The sequence below is a fragment of the Athene noctua genome, chromosome Z (assembly GCF_965140245.1).
Source record: "Athene noctua chromosome Z, bAthNoc1.hap1.1, whole genome shotgun sequence".
NCBI classification, from domain to species: domain Eukaryota; kingdom Metazoa; phylum Chordata; class Aves; order Strigiformes; family Strigidae; genus Athene; species Athene noctua.
Window position 1 is genome coordinate 60,064,630 of NC_134077.1, and position 24,491 is coordinate 60,089,120.

A 24,491-nucleotide genomic window follows, 5' to 3' on the forward strand; every position below is an offset into this window, starting at 1 on the left:
TAGGCAAAAGGAGAGCTGGCTGCTCTTTTTGATTAAACTTCCCACGTTTACTTGATAAAATTATGATGGCAACTACAGTGTCCTTACAAAATATGGTGCTAATGCACCAAATTTTTCTGGTGCAGTGTGTTGGTTTAAGCCCTGCTGGGACCGGAGACCATGTTGCCGTTGTCCCTCCCCCACCCTTGGACACAAGTAGGGCACAAACCCCTGTTTAAAATAAGAAGAGATTTAATACGACAGTGTAATAAACAATCCGAACAACAACAGTAGTCATGATAACAACAATAAACAGTAATGAGAGTAAACAAGACAAAAGATATACAGAGGAATACCACAATGGTTACGGACAGCCCACCGTGTGCTCCACATCATCAAAGCCACAAAGGAAAAATTTCCCGCACTCCTGCGCCCGGACCTGATGTCAGCAGCTGGAGATCCCTTCCCCCTCTCTGCTGGGGAACCTTAACCCTATCCTAGCTGAACAAGGACATGCAGTTACATTCATGCAAGATAAATTGCACTGCTGAAAGCTCAAGACAATTATCCATTAAAACCGAATTCTTAATCTAAGTAATGCACTGTGTGGAGGTAGTATGATAAACTAAAATCCAGTGAGAAATTTAGATGTTTTGCAAATAATTTTCCTCATGTATTCCTGTTCCTCATGCATTTATTTCTTTTTTTGACTAGTTTTATAGTGATAGAATATTCTATGTCTTTGGCAATCCAGTTGTCTTTGAGATGACTTTATGTTTCAAAGAGCTTGCAGCAATTTTTAAGAAATGGGAGTTTATATTTGTCGGCCTACAGACTTTTGCTACAGCATACCAAGGTAGAAGTTAATGGGAATCAGGTGAGACAGAATGAAAGCTGAAAAACTTCACCAAGTCTTACTGCAGTGAAGTCAGTTTGAATTACAGAAATAAAATTAGAGGTTAGAAATTAAACTTTGCCCTTCAGCTTTTTAGTTCCAGAGTACTGGTTCTTGTAAGCCAATTAGCAGCAATGAGGGATCCCAGAGGAGTGATGGAAGCTCCAGCACTTTGGCACATTTAAAACCAGGCTGCACAATATACCAGAAAATGTGTTTGTAAGAAGCACAATTCATGGGTAGGAGGTGAGCTGGTTAAGCTAATGGAGCTTTTGTCTTTCTCTCTTTCTCACTTTCATCTTCACATTCTGTGAATTCAAGGTAAATGTCACTGCATTGTGAAGAGTTTCATCCTCAAAAATGGCATTTGCCCTGACTACTAATCCATAGTCTGTTGTAATAGAGTGTAACCACTACGTAAAAGAATCCACTTCTCTCTTACAGTCCTTCCAGGCCAAAGACAGAACCCACTCATTTAAAAGTAATGGGAGACCTTTGACATATTCTGGATCCTTTATACGTGAGACTATAATCAAGAGTTTCACCGAGACAGTGCTGACATTTATTTCTCACTAAAGTCAAAAGGAAGCAAAAGTGGCTGGGAGATGAGAATATTTCCTCTCGTCACTTTCATAAACATTTCAGGACACCACCTGATGAAAGGCCTTTCCATCCTGAAAAGTGTTAGAGTAAGGTACCCAGTGCTTTTGTTATTTTAAAAAATAGGATTAAAGGGTTTTCAGAGGAAAAAAAAAATAGCTGGGATATTTTAGGGGCTGACTTGACAGGGCTGAGCAAACACAAATAATTATATCTTTTCAGGAACAGGCTGAGTTCAGTTTCACAGTGATACAGAGGGGGCCATATTAATATAAAATTTAGGCAAATGAAGTTATTTATCTAAATCTAAGCTCATTAAACTTTCTTTATAGACCCTCTCAGCTGACTATGCAATTGATGCAAACATCTATCTTAATGTATGATGTCAAATGGACATGAAAAGTGCTGGAAAGGAAGACAAGGCAGAAAAGGCAACTACTATAAATTAAAGTCAGAGGAATCTTAACCATAATAAAAACTTCTCTTTTTCGTTTTTAAAAAGCAACACTTGCTAGGTAAAACTTAACAGAAGCACAATATTTAACCAGCATTTAAGAATAAATGCAGATCCCAGAGAAAATTTCTAAGATCGGTGAATTCTAGAATTAAAGTAAATGAAGACAGATAAAGGAAGGAAAAAACCCCTTTTAATCAGACCAGGAATGTTTTCGCTTGTGTTCTCTACTGTGGTAGATGATTGCAAGTACCTGTAATACTATAGAAAAAAGATAAACAGCAACTTAACTATAAGGTTTATTATATGATGGATAGAAGAATAAAATTGCAAGAGAAGAATGCAAACACTGCTCTGACTCAGTCATGCTAGACGTTATATCTTTTCCCTGGAGAATAAACCTCCCTGTATTTACCTACAACTGCCTCTAGTGATAAGTACGTAACCAAAGTCTTTCCTGCTTTCACGTTTTCCAGTAAAATAAATAATTAGTTATCTCTGCTAATGTATATCTAGAGATCTAGGAATGTCATCTTATTTATCACAGAATAATTAAATTCAAATAGGTGTGTTGATACGATCTCCTGCTTCTCAAGTGCCAAGAACATTTTTGACAGAGAAAAAGTTACAGATAAAATAATAATTGTTACATATGTAACTTGGCAAAAAAATTGTATATTATATTTTACTGAAAAGCCTACTCAAAGTGGTAAAATATATTTGATCTAGTTTGAAATTTTTTTGAAATAAAACCTCTAGTTCATTCAAAGTTTTTTTTATTGTTGTTTTTTATCTAGATAATTTCAAGATTGCTTTATTGAAATAATAAAACATACATACCAGATATTTTTTTTAATATTATGGAACTACTATTTATTATATTATGCCATTTCTGATTGGAGATTAATTTTATATACTTAGTTTTTACTTTCTTTAACCGGGAGAAATCTGAGTATGATTTAGTCTGAGATATCAAAAAAATTCCCTTGAAATATGACCTTGGAAAGATTTTAGCTCCTTCCCAAACTACATTTTTGAAGTTCAGTTGCAGTTTGCAAAATACAGGTCTTTCATCTAAAACATTAAAACGCAACAGATGTTTAAGTCAAACTTTCTGGTTTGGGATATTCCTTCTGTATTACCTTCATTGAACCTGAAGTGCTTTTATCTCTATCTACAGACTAGTTTTAATCTTATTTACCAAGACTTTTTAATTATTGTTTTATAATATGAAGCAGATTAGATATATTCTCCAACTAAAAATATCTAAAATATCCTCCTTGAAGATTATTTTGAAATTAAAATAATGAGTTGCTTCTTAAACAAAGTGAGTTTTGAATCTCATTGAACTTAAGGTTTGAAACCTGATAGATCTGGAGTCCTGCAAGACAATGGCAGAACACTAGCATGACTTAGCACAAAGTATCAAAAGTACTAACTCAATGGCCAGATTCTGAGAAGTTGCAGTATTATAAGAGAAAAGGTCTGATAAAGAGAGGTTACCACAGAGAGGAAAAGGAATAGATACACAATGGTTCTTTAAAAGTGTTACTCTTAGATAAATAGTTATCCAGAAAGACTGACCTCTAGGAAAGGGAGAATGGGAACTGGCTTTATATTTGTTGTGATTCTCATGAGCTATAGAGCACTTTGGAGGGCAGTGTGGCTTCAGCCATATTGACATTATAGATGTCTTAATAAATATTAATATCTAGTATCAAAGAGGCTTAAATTTGTCCCTAAGATTACTGGGAGGGAAAAAAGCATGTGAAAGATAGTTTACACTCTAAGGAAAAGGAGAGAGAGAAAGCATATAGAAAAGTGTCCTGGTTCAGCTAGGATAGGGTTAAGCTTCCCAACAGAGAGAGAGGGGGAAGGGATCTCCAGCCGGGTTATTCATACCATGCTGGCGTCAGGTCCAGGGGCGGAACCTTTATTTTTCACCTTGCTCTTTGGCGGGCTCGGTGGCGGGAATCCTTTGTCCGTAAACCAGCTACCGGTATTTCTCTGTATATCTTTGATCTTGCTCACTGTTATTGCTGTTCATTGTTATTATCATTGCTACTGTTCAGATTGTTCTAACACTCTGTTGTATTAAATTCCTTGTTACTTTAGCCCGGGTCTGTGCCTAACTTCCAGCCCGACCGGCCGCCGGTGGGGGAGGGGCAACGGCAACGTGCTCTCAGATGCCGGCAGGAATTAAACCTGCACAAAAAGTAAGGAAGAAAGATCAGAAAAATCAGAATGATCAGACAGATCAGTCCTGTAGTGAGAAAGAACCAGTAAGGATGCTAAAAAAATATACAAAATTACATACTTGACAATTATGCTTTATGACTGGTTTGTTGGTGTTTTGGTTTTGTTTTGTTTTTTGGTTTGTTTGTTTTTTTTTTCCTTAGCTTCTTTAGATTAAAAGGTAAAATCGCTTCTTTGTAAGAGGATGTCCCACATTTCTGATAATTTTTAACATTGGCTTTTATTTGTTAAAGGTTGCCAAGCAAGGATGTCACAGCTCCATGATTCCAGGTCCAACCAGTAGTAAGGCTGAGACACAGGTGTCAACCGCAAGTATACATATATATGTGGACACACATATTAGAGAGACATGCAGAGCACTCACACAACCATAAATACTGTTCCTCTCTTTGGATGAGCAGGATAGAGATCCACTGGTGAAAATACATATACACATATGTGCAATGCAGTCTCTGTCAGCAGTGGACTTAAACACCTGGTGCATCCAGTAGCTGCCGCTGGATCCCAGTATCCTCTGTTGCTAGCACCTGGGCATACCAGACCAGGAGGCCACAGCCCTGCTCCAGTTGCAAGTACAGACCATATCACTTACATCTGTATGCACATGCACACACACACACACATGCACACACACACATGTGCACACACACACACACACACACACACGCACACCCCAGGCTGGCCAGGTCACACCTGGTCCCCCAGTAGCCAATCTCGATGTTAAAGACCCACTCAAACCCTTGCTCCCAGGCTACTTCACCTACTCACCAGATGGTCCAGCTTGATCTCAGCTAGCAACCACACTTGCATACTTGCTCCATTTCCTGGTACCTTGTACTCATGAGCTCTCCAACCCATCATCACCCATCATAGTTGCTGCACTCAGACCCCATACATACACATGCACTCAGAATAGAAAGCACTCATCTGGGAAAGAGATAAAAATGGAATTACATAAGAAGACAGGACAGGCCGTGCTGATCAGGCGTAGGGCAAGCCAGACAAGTTTACTGACTTCTTCACACATGACCCACCTCTTTTATCCAGTTGTGTCTCTATTTTGCCATGCTTGTTCCTCCCTAGAGACGATTTCCCTGCAGCTGGTTCCCAAAAACATTCTGCAATGTCTTGTGCAGGCTCAAAAGGCTCTTCCCCTGTATCCAATAATGTGTCCTCTACCTCCAGTCAGTTATTCCTCTCAGACTCAGAGGTGACCTGGACAGCTGTTTCTGCTGACTCACTAGGATGTCCAGAGGCTGATGGCTCCTATGTTAGGAGTGAGATGAGCAAGGGCAGGGTACTATTCAGGGTCCTTCACCTGTCATTGCTTCTGTTTTACTTTGCAGGTAATTGAAGACCAGGTTTTTGTCATGTAACTGAACAATTTTACCAGCCAGTTGTGTGATATTGTCATCAGAATTTTAAAAAAATCACTCCACTATGTGAGTCATCCTACCTTCTAGTGCAATGTTTACTTCAAACATAGAGAACATCTCTCAAATAAATAAAAGAATGACTCTCATAGAAATAAAACCTTTCAAAATATTTTCTTTAAGTTTTGTTAAAATTACATTAATAATAATGAGGTAAAAGATTACTTAAATGTTTACTCTGAAGGTATTGTTGACTATCATAAGAATTTGGCAATTGTAATATAAATATTTGGACTCCAAGTGCTGCTTGCAAATTTATGAAGAGGAAATTGCAGAAATTTTTAGCTTTTGCAGGAAAGGATATTTAGAATAAGTCTAGTTGTATGGGGCCTCTTTTGGTTCTGAACTAATGGGAGAATAATGATATTGTCAACATGAAGATTATGTAAATGACCTTGACCTACCATTCATTCAGTGAAACACAAATAACCTCATATAATTTCATACAGTTAGATAATCTGGGTTCTAAATGAGCATGTCTGAAGAACAGTGTTTTCCCTCAAGTAGTACTTTAGGAAAATCTTTGTCCTACAGTCTACCAGCTCAAAAAAACTTCAACTCATGATTGCAGCTTGAAGTAGACCTGTGATAACATTAGTGTGATCATTTGGAAATTAATTTGGAGATGTTATCAAGGACAGAAATGTTGATTATTGATTTAGCTGACCTGGTTGGTTTGATTTACAGTGGATGAATTTAAAGTATTATTTGAAATATTTCTAAATCTTGGTTTACTCTACTGATTTTATGAAGCTTTCTATAAATGGGACTTAGATTTAGTATAGTTAAACTAACAAAAGGGCAGGAAGATTCAGATCTGTTGTTTGTAAAAATTCCTTAAACTCCTGAATGGCAGTTAATGAGGATGGAGAAAGACAGTCATGCTAGTGCCATTTGGCTTTAGTAGGTGTTGCAGACTTAAATAATAATCTTTAATAAGATCCCATTTTCCAGATGTCAAAGCTTCTCTAAAGGAAAGGTAGATAAAAATTTATCTCATGATGGTTACTTCTAGTCTGAACATTTTAAAAGGATTAATTTTTTAAAAATCCCTGTAGGGATCCATTTGTTTTGAATCTTTTTAATAATAAACTCTTATTATTTATGTTGATTAATATTCAGAATGCACTCTTCAGAGTTGATTTTCTACTGACATGTAATTACAGTCAGCTGAAGAATGTAATAAAATGATTATAACAGCTGTGACCATGACTAGGACTGTTTTATAAGCATTAAAAAGTTCATAATATGTGATAGAACTGAGTCGAATATGGAACTTTTATATTATGAATTTCTGAATTTTACAGGCTTATCAGTGTGACTACTATGTTTTATCTACATAGATTTCTTAATGAGAGTCAACACCAACCAAGAATGGATCACTAATAACAGCTGAAAGTCCGATTTAATTAAAATGTTTAAAAAATCACATGCTTTGATTTTTATTTTATTTTTTAACACCATGTCAGAGGTTACAAAAAGGTCATTAACCCTTTTTCATAGAGTTTAAATGTGTTCAATTCACTTTTGATCTGAGAATCTTGAAACAAATGATCTTTTGTAATTGCATCCTAGCATTTGTTATGATCATTTATTAAGGACTGTTGATTATAAAGAAAGGAGGAAAATCCAAGACTGCCATTTCTATCATATCAATGAAAGTTAATCTATCAAGCAAGTTACAAAAACTGTATTGATTTCTACCATGTTGTTTATTATAAGGCCTACAAATTGGACAAATTTAAGGCAATCTAAGAGCACAAATTCTACTCAGAAATATCTTAGATAAAACAAACTTTGGAGCAAAAGGCTGCATCGCAAGTATCAATATTGATATCATCTCTGCTATACCTATATGAGGTAAAAGCACTTTTTTTTTTTTTTTTTTTAATGCAGTGCATCAGTCCAAATTTTAATCCAAAGATTTAGCATATTTTATGGAAAATATCTTTGATATATTTGTATCTCACTGCTAAAGTTTTACATTTTAAACATTCACCTTTAAAATTTTATTTCAGCAAAACTATTTTTAGGTAATATTTTAGGATAATTTGAATTTTAAATTTATGTTCTTTTTACCCCACTTTATGAAAGTGTAATAGGCTAGTCCATGTCGTATGTAACACAACTGTGTTCTCCTGGTCAGTCAAAAGACTATGCAAGAATGAGGACTGATGTATCCATAGTAACTGATAAAATATTTACAAGTGGGACCAGTCTCACAAGAATGAGTGTGAGGGAGGTCTCTGATTAAATGTGAAGGCACTTTAGTGTTTATATAGCTACAGTTTTACTGTATTTCTTACAGAAGCTGCTAGGGATGGTTTTTTTCTTTCTTTGTTTTTCCTCCTCTAATAGGTGCAAAATGCAGCATCTGCTTTAGTCAGCTCTGCATCCTCCTGTATCAGACTCACTACCTTAGAGGTTCCCAAGGCAATTACCTGTGTATATGTCACAACTGATACTCCCAAGGAGTTTGGCATTTCATCTACTGATATGACTATAGTATGTATGTCTCTGAGCAAGATAAAAGCTGTTAATGTTACTAATGCAATTAGTATCATATCATTTTGGCAAATCGCATATGTTCTGTTGTGAAGAGATAAGTTTTCCACTGCATACCTTATGATTCCATGAAAGAAGCCATGTTTAAATGTATGTGAGTGAATTATAGTAAAAGGAGCTACATAAGCTACATCCATCACCCATTTTAGAAATCTATTCTCAGATCTTTTCACTCATAATTTTTGTGTACAAAAGACACAGTCTGAGACACAAATATGGCTCAAAGTCTGGGAATTATTAACCTCCTTCTGTATGAGAACTATCATTCTATTTCATGAAAAAAAATAGGGAAAGGGAAATTTATTTTAATGGCTTTTCAGTAATAGAAGCTGACTGATAAAAGCAAGGAAATAACTGAGGTTGCCATTCCAGTGTTATGTCGCTATTTTTCCTAGGTCTGTGTGAGCTGTTTCATCCTCTCTGTGTTTTGACACAAACAAATTTCAGAAAATAATTTAAGGGGAGCCTAAGTATCTGGGCACTTTATACGTTTGACAATAAAAAATGTTTGTCACAATAATAAACATATTTTTTCCTCTGAGGAAAACTACTTAAGAATCACAGCTGAGCTGCAACTTCAAGTCCACATGATGGGACTCTGAAATTACACAGTGTGAAGTCAGTAAGGAAAAACTAGATTTACATATTGCTTTTTGCATGATAAAGAATTAAAGAAGCCAAATTAAAAAATAGTCAAGAAGGAAATCTCAAGAGTTCATAAAGGATATGTCAAAAGTCTTAAACCTTCCATAAATTGTGATCCTGTTTACAGGCTGAGAATGAGGATACATCATTGACTTGAATGGATTACTTTCTTTCAATGCATGAAAGATTGTAGGTCTCCCAAGTCATGCCTAAAGGCCCATAAGAACTGTCTGACAGACAGGTGTAGGTCCAAATTTTAAACCTATTTTCTTTCTTGTTTGCATTTCAGCTGTATAGGAACCTCATAATACTCTGGGTATTCCTTGACTTGTCTCTTCTTTGGAAAAATAGAGGAAAATTGTTACAAAACTTGACATGGAATATCTAGCCATAAATTGAAATAACTTGGGATTGAGCCCTTTGGGGTTTTTATTGATTTGTTTTTGTTTGGGGGAATGTGTTTGGTTTTGGTTTGCTTTCTTTATTGTCAGAAGAAGAGCTGTTCACACAGTTTTTGCTGTGCAGTATCCCATCCTTTCCCCAGTGGCAACATGAATTCCTGATGGAGAAGTAAAGTTACCTTGAAGATTTGGAAGGTTTGTTTAGGAGAACGTAAGCAACTATAAATGAACAAGGCTCAAACAAATATTAAGACCTCCAGATTGTTCAGTTACAGATACACCCAACTGTGCACAAAACCAGTACCTCCAACCTTCTGATAGCTAGTGTATTCTCTTCCTATAATTGGATGCCAACACTGTTTTATGAAATAAGTAGATTTTCAAAAGGAAATCACAAGAGGAAATCAGGATATAATCAACCAGGAGTTTGTTCAGATTGTTGAGGACAGTTGTGAAAGTGGTAATGGAAGGGGAGAAGCTGGCACAAAAAATTACTGAGAATATAGAAGGACATGAAGACAGAAGCAATCCTTTGAAAATGAGAAGACACTTGTTCTACAGAGGAGATAGATCAGAAGAACCAGAAATGGAAAAAGCATGGTATAAAAAGGATGAGGAAATATAAAAGGAAGGGGAAGTGTGACAGAGAACCAGAATAGGGAGTATAACATGCCAGTGAACAGAGAAGAAGGGAGAAAAATGAAATACAATAGAAGGCAGATAAAGACAAAAGAAAAAGTAATAATTAATTTTTACTTATTTTTGTATCCAGAGTGACAGGACCATAGCTGTGGATGTGCTAACTCAACTTAGTTGCATTTTGGTATCTCATAGTATGAAAATAATCACTTCAGATAACAGTAAGCCACCTGCTACCTACCCAGAAATTATTTTTATCCTTTCATCATCAGGTAAATGAAACCTAGGAGAAGGGACATAGAGACTTGTAGAAAGAAAAAGTGTCTTGGAAAGAAGGATCTTCAAGTTTAACTCAACATACTTCTTTTTTAGTGGCATCCAAGGGGAAAATTGGGGAAAATAATTTAAAAGACCAGTTGTCTCCTTATGTATTTCCATCTCTTCTGTCTTCACAAACTTGAAATCCATGGGAACAAATTGAAGCATCCTCTTCATTGCTGGATTGTCATCTTGACATGTAAATTGCATGTGATAGGAGATCTGTTACAGAGGATTTGGTACACTAGCCAGTGCACTTAAAAAATTTTTCTTAACTTTGGACAGTAGCTACGTTATGGAGTCTATTAAGGCTTCTGAGAGACCCATATTGTGGTAACAGCTACTGCAAATCCAGATACCTGTGCTGGAGCAGGTGCTGCACTTCACTCTGCTGTTTTTGATTTTGTAGGCTCATGAAGACAGGGAAGGAAAAGACAGACTTTTAAAGCTATCCAGGTACCCAGTTTCTATTTAAATCACTTCTTAACACCTTCAAGAATGTGACCTTCTCTACAAATGAATAATAACTAGCACCTTTTGATTTCCTGAAGCACATATCAGGTTACTGTTAAAATCGGATGAGGAAGACCTTAATTTACATGACAGTGCTAGTAGCTCCTACCTTATGGTATGCTGTAGCAGTGTTGTAAAAGCATATTTCTAAGGATTTCTGCTGACATAAGTTCCCCCTTTCTGGGCTAGTAAGAACTATAGCATATTTGCAGGCAAGAAGGATCCAGTGACGATGTCATTTGCTTCTGACTTCAGAAACCTGGCTTCCACACTTTAATTCCCGTTCTCTTGGGTTCTTTCAAGTGAATGGAGACAACAGCACCTCTTCAGGAGTTTAAAAGAAGGTTAAAATAAAACTTTTGGGGCAAATATTTTCCAATAGCTCTTGTTGACCAAAAAGGGAAGATGTAAGTTTCCAGTTTGGACTCAGGCATGAGAAGTAGAAGAACCTGGACTAGGAATCGTCACTTAATGGAGGGAGTGATAGATGAAATGATGGCTCGGATATCAAAATGAGACTGGAGCTATGACTCTTTTATCTTCTTAATGACTGTAATGAGCATGCACTACAGTGAGGCAGGGGTTGGAAGAGAGCAGGATGTTGGATGAGGGGTAATATAAGTAACTTAAATTTAGGCTGGCAGTGACTATCACACTGTGAGTACAAGTTTCATCTTCAGATCATTTCCATGACCTGGGTGACTATTTGCAGCTGAATCTTTGTTCTACTGTCTGAGTTAAACAAGATTATGTTTGCTCTAAGTATGTGATGCTGATTTGTCCCATTAATTTCTGTGGCCTTTTAAAACATGGCTGCACTAGAGGAAGTAACATGGTTTTTGACACCCACTATGTTTTTCCCCTTTCTTTTTGTTGTTAATCTCAGAAACTCAGGCAATGAAATCTGAAAATTATTCTTTCTGACATTTGACCAGCAGACTCCTTGGGCCCTCTTTTTTGTCAGCTTCATGTTTGCCTTCAGCTGTGACAAATTGGGATGCTGCTTCTCTTTTTCTGCTGGCTTCCCTTTTCTTTGGTTCTGCTGAAGTTTTTCAATATATTGATGGATTTTAGATTTTTCAAGAATTATTATATCCAGAATCCACCCCTTGATTATTGGAGAAATAGCTTTCTTTTTTTGTGAAACTATTCCTTTGAAGTTGCATTGATAATAATATTTTTATTTTGTACATGTATTTCCTTGGGAAGTAGAAGACTGCTAGTGTATTTTAGTCTTTATCCCATGCAATTTTGCAGTTAGAAGCATAGCAAGCAAACAAACAAACAAACCAAACAGTTTACAAATTTTAGACCCAAATTAGGATTCAAACTTTCTGTAACTATAGGGCTATTAAAATTCTGGTTTCGGCTTTAAATCGTCCTTGGATCTAAAATTGACAATTGAGTTTTACTAAACTTCTTGACGTCCATCTTCCTCCTGAAAGCAGTGTAATGCTAAGCAAAACTGTATTTTAAGATATATTGAGGAATCTCTCAAGTCTAAGTCAGCAAAAGGGGACATACAAAGGAATTCATATAATCTAATCTTGTTGATGTATTACACTTTTGCACTTTATGTTTCAGAGCCATGCAAGGCTTTCTCAAAGCATCTTTTAGGCTTGTATTTATATGAGTAATATGTTTACAGGATACAGACACATATGAAAAGATTGTTTCCCACAACGTGCTCAAGTAACCCATCAGTATCTGTTACAGACTGGTAATAAAAGTCAAATAAACATCTGCAATGCAATGCTTATAGGCTCTGTATTCCAAGGCCACTTATATCTACATTGTTTGACTCATTCTTAATAGAGTTAACTGGTATATTGAAGTCTATCAACTTGCCGAGCTCTCCAGCTTTTTATTTTGAGCTCATCACATTAATTCTTCAAATTTAGTATTGCTTACAAAGCTTCTTTCAGTTAATTCTAGAGAGATTTTTGCACCCATATTTGCATTAACTTTTCAGAATTACCAATAATGATTCACATGACATTATAATCAATATCTATTAGTTTTATTAATTTGTCAAGGTTTCACATTAGCTCATAACTGTTTTATTTAGAAGTTAGCAATTCATGCATAATAAATAAAGAATGATCCTCTCTATGACTGCAATTTTTCTTTTATTTTGTAATAAAATAATTAGTTTATATAATTAATGAAAAAATATATATTGTGTATTTATTAGCTTGCTACATGACAAATGAAAGAGAACTTGTTTGGGGATTTTACAGTGTACTTATATCATTAAAACCCACTTGTATTCATACCCAAAAGTGGAATCATAGTATTTAAGAAATGAAAGATGATGAATCATCCAGCTAATTCAGGCAGAAATAAATGGAAATTACTGATAGTTTAGGGTACATTTTCAAATCTGGGGTGAGGTTTAGCCTCCATGTTTCCAGTGATTTTAATGGGAGTTGTATAGTGCAATCCCTGTACATCACTTTGAAAAATTTCCTCAGTCTAATGGGTTGCCATTAAAACTATCAAGAAAAAATCATGGGACATGGAAGCTTGTCCATCTTTTTGACACATTTCTCTATGGAAAAAGAAAAGACTGGAAAGGAAAAAAACCCCAACAACAGTAATAAATCCCTTTCTAAAATTTCTGCTCTTCTGAAATAAGAGATCCATCCATACCATGCTAATTTTTTGATGTCTGTCTCATTATTTGGGGTTGCACTAATTGCAATCAGTCTGTGGATTTTATGATGATATTTTCTTAAGGTGGATAGGTCCTGATTGTAGTCAAAATGTGAAGTGGATAGTTGGAAACTTATTTACTGAATTAGAATGCCAGTTATGTTATATTAAATTAAAATATTTCAACAGATATTTCCAATAGAAGCCAAACTTATTGATAGAAAACTGCCTAGATACCTTGCAACTTTGGCTTCCTGGGACTTCAGCTTGTTCCTAGCAAGCCTTAGGTCACCGACTCCCTCTTCAGTAGCTTTTAGCTCCCGGTGTTTTGAAATTCAGTTGCTCCACAAAAGCGTGTCTGGTCCCAAAACCAATGTTCAAAACCACTGTAAATCTAAGCACTGAGGCTCCCCAAACTTCCTACCTGCCTGCAAATAATGACATTCTTTTGAAAGAACTCATACGAAGAGAATTATTCACAAATGATATTCTGAATAAATTATTTTTAATTCCAGAACTTACAAAAAAATGCAGTATCAGATCCCAGTATTTTCTGCTTAGGCTTTTATGGTGCTCATGCTTTTAATCCATCTATATAACAATAAAGATTTCTCCTCTTGTGGAGCTGCCCACTGGAATGAATGAGATGATAGACAACAATGTGAGGAAGAAATCACAATTGCATTAGAGAATGGGATGTAGTTACATATGAGGCTAAAATATATCCACATCCTACAGTTGCTGATGAATGGTAACAACTCAGATGGAATGAAACTGGATTGACACGCATTAACTTGTCTCTCCTGTCTTCATGTAGTAACACTGTTCATCAGAAATGGGCTAAACAGAACAGATTACACAGTAGTGTGTTTTAAGAATGATTCACTGTAGATAATCCTGCAGTGCTTTACCTTCAAAGAATTCCCCATTCTACTGTTTTCTTGTGAGATGGCAGTTTACCCCACAATTAAATCCTAAATGCTGTATGTATCTGGGAAGTAGGAGGGTGTGAGGTAGTACAAGAAGCAAACAGACTTCAAGTGCCCTAAATGTTAGAAATAATCTGGAAAAAAAAGCGTTGGAATGACTAAAGCAAAATTAATCTCTCTCTCCCCAAACTTGTTATTCCACATAATAATAAATAACAACAACAACAATAAATCAAACATGTTAGACTGGAAAAAGTGGATTTTTTAATTATCCCCAAACCAGAATTACAAGGGTATGAAATGTTCTAAAATGACCAGATACTGATCTAAACCTGTTGAAGTATCAAAAATAGTTTTCCTGGGATTATGAAAAATTAAACTTCTGTGCCCGAAAAAGAAAAAATGTACAAAATGTCGCTAAAGACCTGTACAAGACTGGTTTGGGTGAAAGAAAACAAGTCACTGGATGACCTTAGAAACTAATGCCAGGGGCCCCATCAGCTATAGTAACTCAGTGCCCAGAAGCCATATAACCTGAGAGGAGATCAGGGAGAGCTGGGTTCTCAGTTGGCTACCTGAGGAGCCCTCCTGCTAGCAACACTGGAAAAGGTATCAAAGATAAGCATCTATTACATGTCTCTTATTCTCTTCCAACATGTAAAGGAATGCCTGTGGAGATACTAGAATAATACTGAGCTATCATTCCATCTGGGACTGTAGTGAAAATTGAAACTAATAAAGAATTTGCCACTGAGATGTACAAAACTACCAGTCTGATTTTGGTAAGGACTTTAAATAGATGTTTGTCTTATATTGGGGTGCTGAACTATTTATTAGAAATAGTTAATAATTTTGCGGAAAGGGTATACTTGAATAGGTAGGAAGAGTGTACATTATTTAAGCATTAACTCATCCACTGAATAGTATAATGAGTGCTTGTATTACACTAACAGTTTCCACTCTAAGTACTGAAGAACAAGTTGAATCAATAGATGGCTGTTAGGAATATGAAAATCTTGAAGACTTTGTATAGTACATGAGAACAATTCACTACCTTAAGAAAGTGTAATGTGTAAAGATGTAACTGTAAGAAAAATACTTCTGAAGTATATTCATGGAGGGCACAGCTTTCTGTTTCTATAATCAGTTTTTTTCAAAGGGCCATAATTGTGAAGAGTTCAGTTACAAATAATCAAGATACACATTTAATAAATAATAATTGGTCTTATATTCAGAAGTAAGACATTTTTATCAAAAGCATACAACTGAAAATGTATTTCGAAAGAGAATGACTTATTTCATGACATCCATCGTTTAGATTCCAGCTGATTTCAGTTACAACTAAACAGTGCCAGATTTTACCTATCATCTCATTAATATTTTTGTCTTCCATAACTCTATGATGTTCACTTTTCAAAACTTCCTACACACTTCTCTTTCTTCCTCTCTCCGTCCTCTTTCAATTCTCTCCTCTTTTCCTTTTCCACTGGGAAACCTGCAGATCTCTTCAAAACTTATATTGCCAAGTGCTTCTCAACTCTTATTTGTCTTTTTAATGTTTTTCCAATTCCCCTTCTCTTGTACCCTGAGCCTAAGACCTCCAGCTTTACATAAAATCATTTATCTTAAAATAAATGTTACTAGAAACAACCATGTATGTTTTTAAATTTAGCTAAAATTGTAGTTTGAAGACTGAAAATAGCTAAAATAATAGTGACTTTAAAAAATTAGTTAACAGAACCCAGAAATCAGATAAAGTAAATCATATATAAATGCTCAATCCCTGTGCTTTAACATTGTATTCTTCTTTCTCCCTTTGAGCTCAACTTCCTAGAGTTAGATTCTCAGTGGATTATAAGAACACATCTTCCCTATTTCTGTGACAGATTAAGCCAGTTTAAACACTGTTGGTTGCAGTTCCTTCCCCTTCTTTCTCCCAGTATAGGACTTGATCATGTGGTCTAAGAGAAAGTTATCCCTGTAAAGTCAGTTCGTGCACCTAGTGAATAGTATTAGCTCACTAAAAGGCATACAGACAGAGGACAGAGATATAGGTCTGGGGAAAAAAAGACCAAATGACAGAGTCTCGACACAGTTTGTGTTCAGCTGCTACTGAGCTATAGCTTCTTATTTGAAAGCTCATGCTGTCTAACCTTCCACATTAAAAAAAAAAAAAAAAAAAAAAAAAAAGTCCTAACCCATATTTAGAGATCATTTATGTCCATTTTAACTACTCATCCTGGATTATAAAAATTACACCTATATGTGACTTTTACATATGTCAGTATTGCATTTTAATACCTTTTGAGAGAATAAAATCATTGCACTTCAGCTGTAAGACCAAACATTCTCAGGACATAATTTTGGAAGGTCCACCATCTGAAATGAGTAATAGCATCATCAGAGTTGCAAGACTTTAAACAGGACTTTGCAGCATGCACTAACTTGCTATAAGGCAAGTTCTTCATCCTGAAGCTACTTATCAGAGACATACTCCATACAACTCTTAAAACTGACGAAAGAAAAAGTATCTAATTTGGTTTGCTTTTATGGGGGTTATCACACTGTGGCTACCTCCTAGAAGGTAAAAACTGGTTGAGAAGGAGCAGGGTGTGTGATTAAAGAAGATAGGATTTGATTCCACTGTCTCCATAGGTACTAGGAGTGAAATGATGTGTGTCTTTACTAAGGCAAGGAGTTTCTATTCCTAAAAGCGTTTCCAATCAAATTAATTCTGTCAGAGACTGATTTTTTTTTTCCCATTAATTTCCTCTACAACATCCTCTTTCCTCTTTCATACTTATTCTAATCTGGCAAGTCCTTGGAAAAGGAACTTGTGTCCTCAGGCATTCATAAGTCAACTTTCAGATAAAAGGAACTCTGAAACAGAGTTAATGATATTGCAGAAACATGCTATACTGGTATAGTAGGACAGTGATTCTGTTTTACTGGTTTATTACACTGGCATAGGTATACAGATGTCTCAATAACCCCATAACAATTTTTGAGCATGCAAATTATATATTTAATTCATTAGACTGCATGGGAACTGCATTAATTACATCAAAACAAAAACAACAGAAAGTCTTACAGAATTATGTATTGCACTAACCTTTGCATTTTCACATTAACAAACAAGTATCTTTTTCTCTCAGAACAATAGAATGCTATGGCATTCATTTAGCAGAGTAAAGGAATGATAAAACTGAGTAATGAAAAAAAAAATCATTTTAGCTGATTCTTGTGGAAAATTGTTAAAATTGTAATTCTGGATCAGTTCTCTTTGACCTGCATTTTCTCATGAGAATGGATTTTGACTTGAGATTATGATAGTTCTGTGTCTACTCAGGCTGGAAATCCTGGATGATTCACATCATCTTATAGTATGTTGACCCTTATGGGACCAATGAGGTGGTTAGAGACATAGTAAAGGTGGAGTACGTATCTCTAAACAAAAGTAGATAACTGAACTTTCCTGAACATCAGAAAGTTTGAAAACCTACTGTTGATGTCACTTTCAGTTGAATTTGGTGGTAGACTTCTACTGGCTGGTGACTTTAATAAGTCAAAATAAAGAAAAAATCAATAACTTTACAAGTAGAGTGTAAAATCATTTCCTCTTTTACCCAGACTATTGGAAATGTTGAAAGCAAAACACAGTTGTGATGAGAGATGAATGAGGCTGGACAACTTCAGGAAGAATAACTCCTTCAAGGTCATTTAAACTTGATGATCCAGAGGCCAGTCTCCAAACTGCTGATGAATTAAAGGTGGGGTATATCAGGGCAAGGATTATCTAGACATGAGCTTGTTTCTTTCCTAAGTGTCTATCAGTGGCCATTATCAGAGGCAGGGTATTGTGCCAGAGGGATATTTCATCTGATTCCATAGAGTAGCTTTTCTGTAAAATGGGCAGAAGTTAAATACATAGAGCTTTATTGCTCTCTCTTGTTACTAACAATAAAGAGTATCTTTATTAAAACCTGCATGAGAAAAGGCCCAGACCTAAAATTTACCTGCTAATAAGATCTGCTGTACTCTCCATTTGCCTTTGAGATTTTTAGAGCCATATTCTAAAGCAAATGTCTCCAGAATACTAGATATAAAAAGTTTCCCTGAATCTATATGTCTCTGCATACTAAATAAGACTGTACATCGGTAGCTGTCACTGTTGGGCTTCTGACCTGCAGCTAGCATGCCCTGAGAAAACATAACAGTATTGTCTTTTGCACAGTATATTTGTTTCTTTCTTTTTTGGTCCCCAGTTCCACCAAATGAACCATTTAGTGGAACAGACAGAGCAATGGAGCTGATCAACAATGAACTGAAACGTACCTAAGGCAACAAACAGGTTTTTAATTGCTTAACTTTTATTTCTCTAATGTCTAGCTGTCTAGGTGATTGTGTGACAAGAGTTTTCACTATGCTCTTTATTTTGAATCAGGTATTTGCTGTAATCCTATCAATGCACTGAGCCACATTCTCACAAAAAACAGTTTTGATCATCTCACCCTGTGCTCCTGTCCTGCCCAAATTCTGATGCAGTTTTTCATAATGGGACAGGAATTTATGAGACATCTCCCTCCACCAAGAATTCTGGATATCGTCATTGGTTGTGTCTTTCTTTGACAAAAGAACTTTATACAAACTATGAGCAACCGAACAGGCAGTGAAAAAAAATGCAAGTTTAAAAGGATAATGGCGCTCACAATATCTCATCTGAGAACAGTACACATAAAAACTTTTGGTTAGGAATAAGAGAGAATAAGAGTACAGAAGTTTAGCTTATGCACTGAAGGAAATGCAGATGACCTCCAGTGATTTGTTCTGGCCCTGAAGATTAACACTTATGTCCTCTGATAGAGTTTGTATCACTATAGCAAAGTCAGTGGAGTGGATGCCACTACTTCTCCCCTTGGCAGATAGCAGCTGACTCCACCAGCTTTGGGAAACACAGAAGATATGAGTGAAGGCAACTGACAGTTAATTCTTCAGATGAGACCCTGGTGAAGGCTGTGTACGAGCCTTGTGTAGAGTTCACAGCTGCATAAAAGAGAATCCTTTTATTCTTTCTGTCTTCCTATTTCGCCTTTTATTACCATAGAGTTCATGACCCAAGGGCAAAAGACATTTCACTTGTTTTGCGGGAATCATGTTTTAGGATTCTTTTTTGGGTACATGTTGTGTTTCTGTTCTTCTCGTCACTTCAAGTCAAGACTTCTTGTCTTGACTGATTATCTAAAAGAATGCTCACATGTTGTAATGATTGACTCTTCTCTTAGACCTGTTGCTTCCCTGTCCTGCTTTGTGTGATGAATCTGTGTTTATAAATTCACAGAGAGCAGGGGAAGATACTTTTGGTTACTGTTCATGTGGTAAAATCATCCAGTTTTATTGTGAATTCTTGTCATAACCTAGGAAGAATTTGAAAATAGTAGAAGTATCAAAATTCTGGGTAACTGAAGTCTGGGAAGGTTATATAGTCTCAATTTGTCACAGGCAGTAAAATCCCTTGAGTTAACTTTATATCTTATGTTTTGCTGGAAGGAACTATAACTAAACACAATACCAGTCGAGCTCATACATACTCCTTTGCACAGGGCTGCAAGACAATAATTTCCTGTCAGGCTACTTCCCCTTTCTCAGAATTTACTGACCTATCAACCCTTTGCCTGGTAAAAAATAGCATTTGTGGTTCAGAACCTAATAAGATTGTGGATACACCAAGCTAACACATAAAATTCATATGCCACTATCCTATACCAGCATTCCTTTTAGGTCTGCTGCTCATTTCACTTCAGATACCTTAAGTTTTATGCATCCCTCTGTAACCTTTTCCAAATCTCACATATCCAAAATGCAGTAGTTCTGTCTCAGGAACTTTCCTTGATTATATAAATTAGCTCAGTGATCAAGCTCCTGCCTTGTGTTAAAACTCAGGTTGCCAACAATTATTTCTCCTTACAAAGAAACGTTTATTTATCAATGTCTGCTTGTTACACCACTCAAATAAATCTATTTCTAAGTGAAGTGTCTGATTTACTGCCCAAGACTATCTGAAAAACATGACCATTCAATCCAATCTCAGATTTACACCTCAATTCAAAATATGCTCAAGTGGGTGATGTTGCCTCTAGCCCTGACTGATAATGAATTGATCTGTGATTTGACATTAAACTCAATTATTAGTAAAGGAAATAAAATGGCACCCTTCACATATATTAACAAAATTGTCATTGTATTTTATCTTCTATTACATCAAAGAGACTTCAGGATTTTTTTTTTTTTTTTTTTTTAGGTTTTATTGTTAAAACATTTTAATTAAAAAAAGTCTGCAATTTATTTTGTGAATTGTTGATGGGAACCAGGCACAAAAGCTCAGATTTGCATATGAAAGCAACAATTCTATGATATCTAGCTGTCAGCATTTTTTTCAAAAGAGATGTAAACCTGCCAAAGACTCTTTAATGCTGTAGCACATGCTAGGGTCTTATTTCAGACTAAACTGTGTAAGAAGAAAACATATCTAACTCTGTCCTAATTGCCTTCCAAGAACTTAAGAAGAAACTTGTTCAGTTTAGATTTTTTTGACTTGAGTGTAGTAATACTTCAAGTGTTCAAGGCAAGCCATATAAATGCAGTTGATGTGTTTCACCGTGTTTAAATGGGTTTTTTGCTTTCATTGTACACCAAAGTACAGGTGATTATAATGAATCCTCTCACCCCTCTAGTACATGACTATATATCCCTCTAGGTACATGTAGGCACATCTGGCAGTATTAACTCAGGCATGGATAACCTCGTGTGGTAAATATATTGCTAGACAGTAGGGCAGGCTCTCATTGTTATGACTAAGTAACTTTCCTCCTCATCACCATTTACTTACATGGAAGTAGGGCAACTCATGTTGGCTGAATAATGTATTCATCAGTGCTCATCTTCACTGTAGTTGTACAAAGATTGTTGTTGCAGGAGCATATGTTAATCACCTTTTTTTTTTTTTTTTCATAAAATTTTAGATCTGTAATCTGTTCACTATATCCTAGGCAGCTGAATTTTATTGACAGGATTTTTTTTCTTTTTCCTAATGCAGCCTTTTGTTAATACCAGCATATATGCAAAAGGACAGCAATCTTTCATTAAAGTTTGATTTTCAATATTGTAATTGAATGAAGGTGTGCACGTTTTTTTCTAGAGCTGATGGCTGCATATACATTCAGTAAATAACTCCTCCTTCTTCAGTGTGCTTCTGCCCTCTCCCTCTAATTGCTTCTGACATTTGCATGTCACTAAACACTCATTGGCCCTGCTCTACCTGAGCACCAAATTAGAGGAGCTGCGCCAGACACCTCTCCCTTTCTCCTGCCTGAAGGAAGAAACATGACATGGACATCTCTTCCTTACTGAAGTGCTGAACATACAGATAATAGCACTTAAATGAGTAAGTAAATAAAAAGTATAATTCAAACATTGGGTGTTGTCAGTTTTGACTGTTCTTGAAAGTACTTGTTTAACAGTCATTCTCATTAGAATGTGTTATGTCTCTGAGAAAGAGCAACTTTACCTTTTCTGAAACCATCTAGGGAGCAAAATGCTCTAGGACACTGAAAACTATATCAGCCAACAGAATAACTTTCATCTAATTATTCTGAGGTCAGAACTTTCACTTACCTTCCCACTACATTAATTTATTTTGGTTTTGTTTTTTGTTTTTTTTTTTCTTGGACATTTTTCAAGGTCAGCAATGTGTTGACTATTTTAAGTTAACTGGTAACAGATGTACTCTACTGAGTACATCTTACTTCCCCTCCTGAAAACTAAAAACTCAAACCAGCTTTAACACTTCTAAATATAATACCCATTTTATAGCTCCTAATTTACTGGGTTTCACAACAGGGTAGTTTTTTTCATTAATTCTTTGCCTCAAGCCATTCTTCAACCATAATACTGTTTTATTTAAACGTGTTTAAAAGAGTCCCTCAGCATTGGCACAGACTTTACACAAACTGAGTCTCAGCTATTTCAAGTACAGATTCCTTTTCAATGTTGATTAAGTTTGTTTTTTTGGTTTTTTGGTTTTTTTTTTCCATTAGTAATTGTTTATTTTTATCTCTAAAATTCATTCATTATGAATCTTAACCTATACAATTTTCCCCATGGATAATTCACTTTTCTACATATGAAAACCTTTCATGGGAAGGATGTAAATGGGAATGGCATAAATTCGTTCTAAGAGGGGAAAGTCCAGAACAAGAAAATGAATCTACTGGGTCTCAGGGAATCTGAGAAAAGAAGACACAGGAATATTAAAAGGACATTTTTCATAGTGCCTGTAGCAGAAACCAGTTATGTAGATGTTAGGTACTACATTATTGTGTACCACTGAGCTCTTGAGTTTGAGGAGAGGTGTGTGTGTGACTTCTGGCACAGCCACAGGAAAAGAGACCACACAAAGCCCATCCTATCATGCCAAAAGTGAAGCTCCAGTTGAGTTCAGCGAGAGACAAACCAAACCTAATGAGAAGAAATCTAAATTTCTAATGAGAAAAATAATCTTGAAATATTATTGCAGACGTCACTTTGTTGTCTCAGATATTGGTGTTGAATACAAGGACTTCATTGCTCAAATATCAAATTGTTGGATCTCTCTCAATGGATTTGTAATACAAATATGGCCTTTTATGAGCATAATCAAAATTTGACTTGAGATGTCTCCTGTGACCTCAAAGAGCATTTTTCTCCCTTTTTTACAAACACACTAATTAACTTGTGATGTTAAGCTTAGCTTGCCCCCCTCATCTTGCTCCAAAAACTAGGGGCAAGCACTTATCTAGTGACTATCCTTAAACTGGATCTGCTGTAAGAACACTTATGTCCTTCTGTTAGCTTATTTTTATCTGTGCAGCTGAAATATCTTGGCATGACCTCCTACTAGGACTTCCAGCTAACCCTCACAACTCAGTAAATTGTGTTTTTTACTTCTCCTAAGCTGATACAGCTAAGTAAAAGCAAAGGCATGAAGCAAATGAATCAGGTCTCCCACCTATTGTCAGTTATAAGAGTGGCTAACATTCAGATGCATATAGATGAAACGCACTCCACTTTATATATCTGTTAATATTTTTCTTTCCTACATAACAAATGTCTCAGTGGTTTCTGCTTGTTTACTCACCATTATGATCTGTAATGATGCAAAAATGTTCTGAACTATTATGATGTCACATGAGGAGCAGTCACCTTTCATATGCTGTTTGCACAAGCCTTTTCTCTGATATTAGTTATTGTTATTGAGCAGAGACAACAGAAATACAACTATCTGAACCCTAGGTACCCTGGAAGAAAATTCATCTGTTTCTCAATTCTTGGCCTGACATATTCTTGCAGAAAAGAATGGTTACCTCAGCCTTTGGGACAAGAAAGTAACATTGGAAGTGAAAATCAGTGACCAGTGACAATGCAGTGACAGCATAAGTCATAAAATCAGTGTTTAAGTAAATTATATTTAGCCTGTAAAATTTTGCCTGGTTTGCAAAACTGACTCAGTTTATCAGCTACCCCATTGCTTGACTATGGCTAACAAGGACTCATATGCTATTAGTATTATAATCTGTTCCACAAAAACAACAAGCTTTCCTGCTTCATATGAATGTTAATTGTTTTCCAAAGATGCCTACAAAACCCACATTCCTTAGCTGGTTCAGTATCAGACTACAGCGGAATTTAAATTCATCTTCTGTTTTTTCCTGTCATTAACAGATGAAGAATATACAAAGACACATCTCAAAGATCAATAAACTGCAGCCTCAGTGCCCTAAAGCACTGGTCTACAGAGCACTAATTATTTCTTCATCATCAGTCCTCTTCCACCATGAGCGTTATTAGATGAGTTTTCCCAAGACAAATTATTATGCTGAACAAGACATCTGCTACTGCACAACATATACTTGTCCTTAATAAGCTCCAATTAATTGTAATCAACAGCTACAATGAGTAAGGTGGAAAACCTATTGTCATATCTCTGTCTGCAAGGTACTGATTCAAACTGAACAACAAGTGTGTCTCAAAAAGCAACATTGCCAATACTAAAATTCTTCTTCTTCTTGTTAGAAAGTAAGTGCTCACCATAAAACAATTTCCTTAATAACAGATGAAATAGTAAGTAACAACAACAGTTGACTCCTCCTCAGAGATGCAGCTGATGTGTGTGGA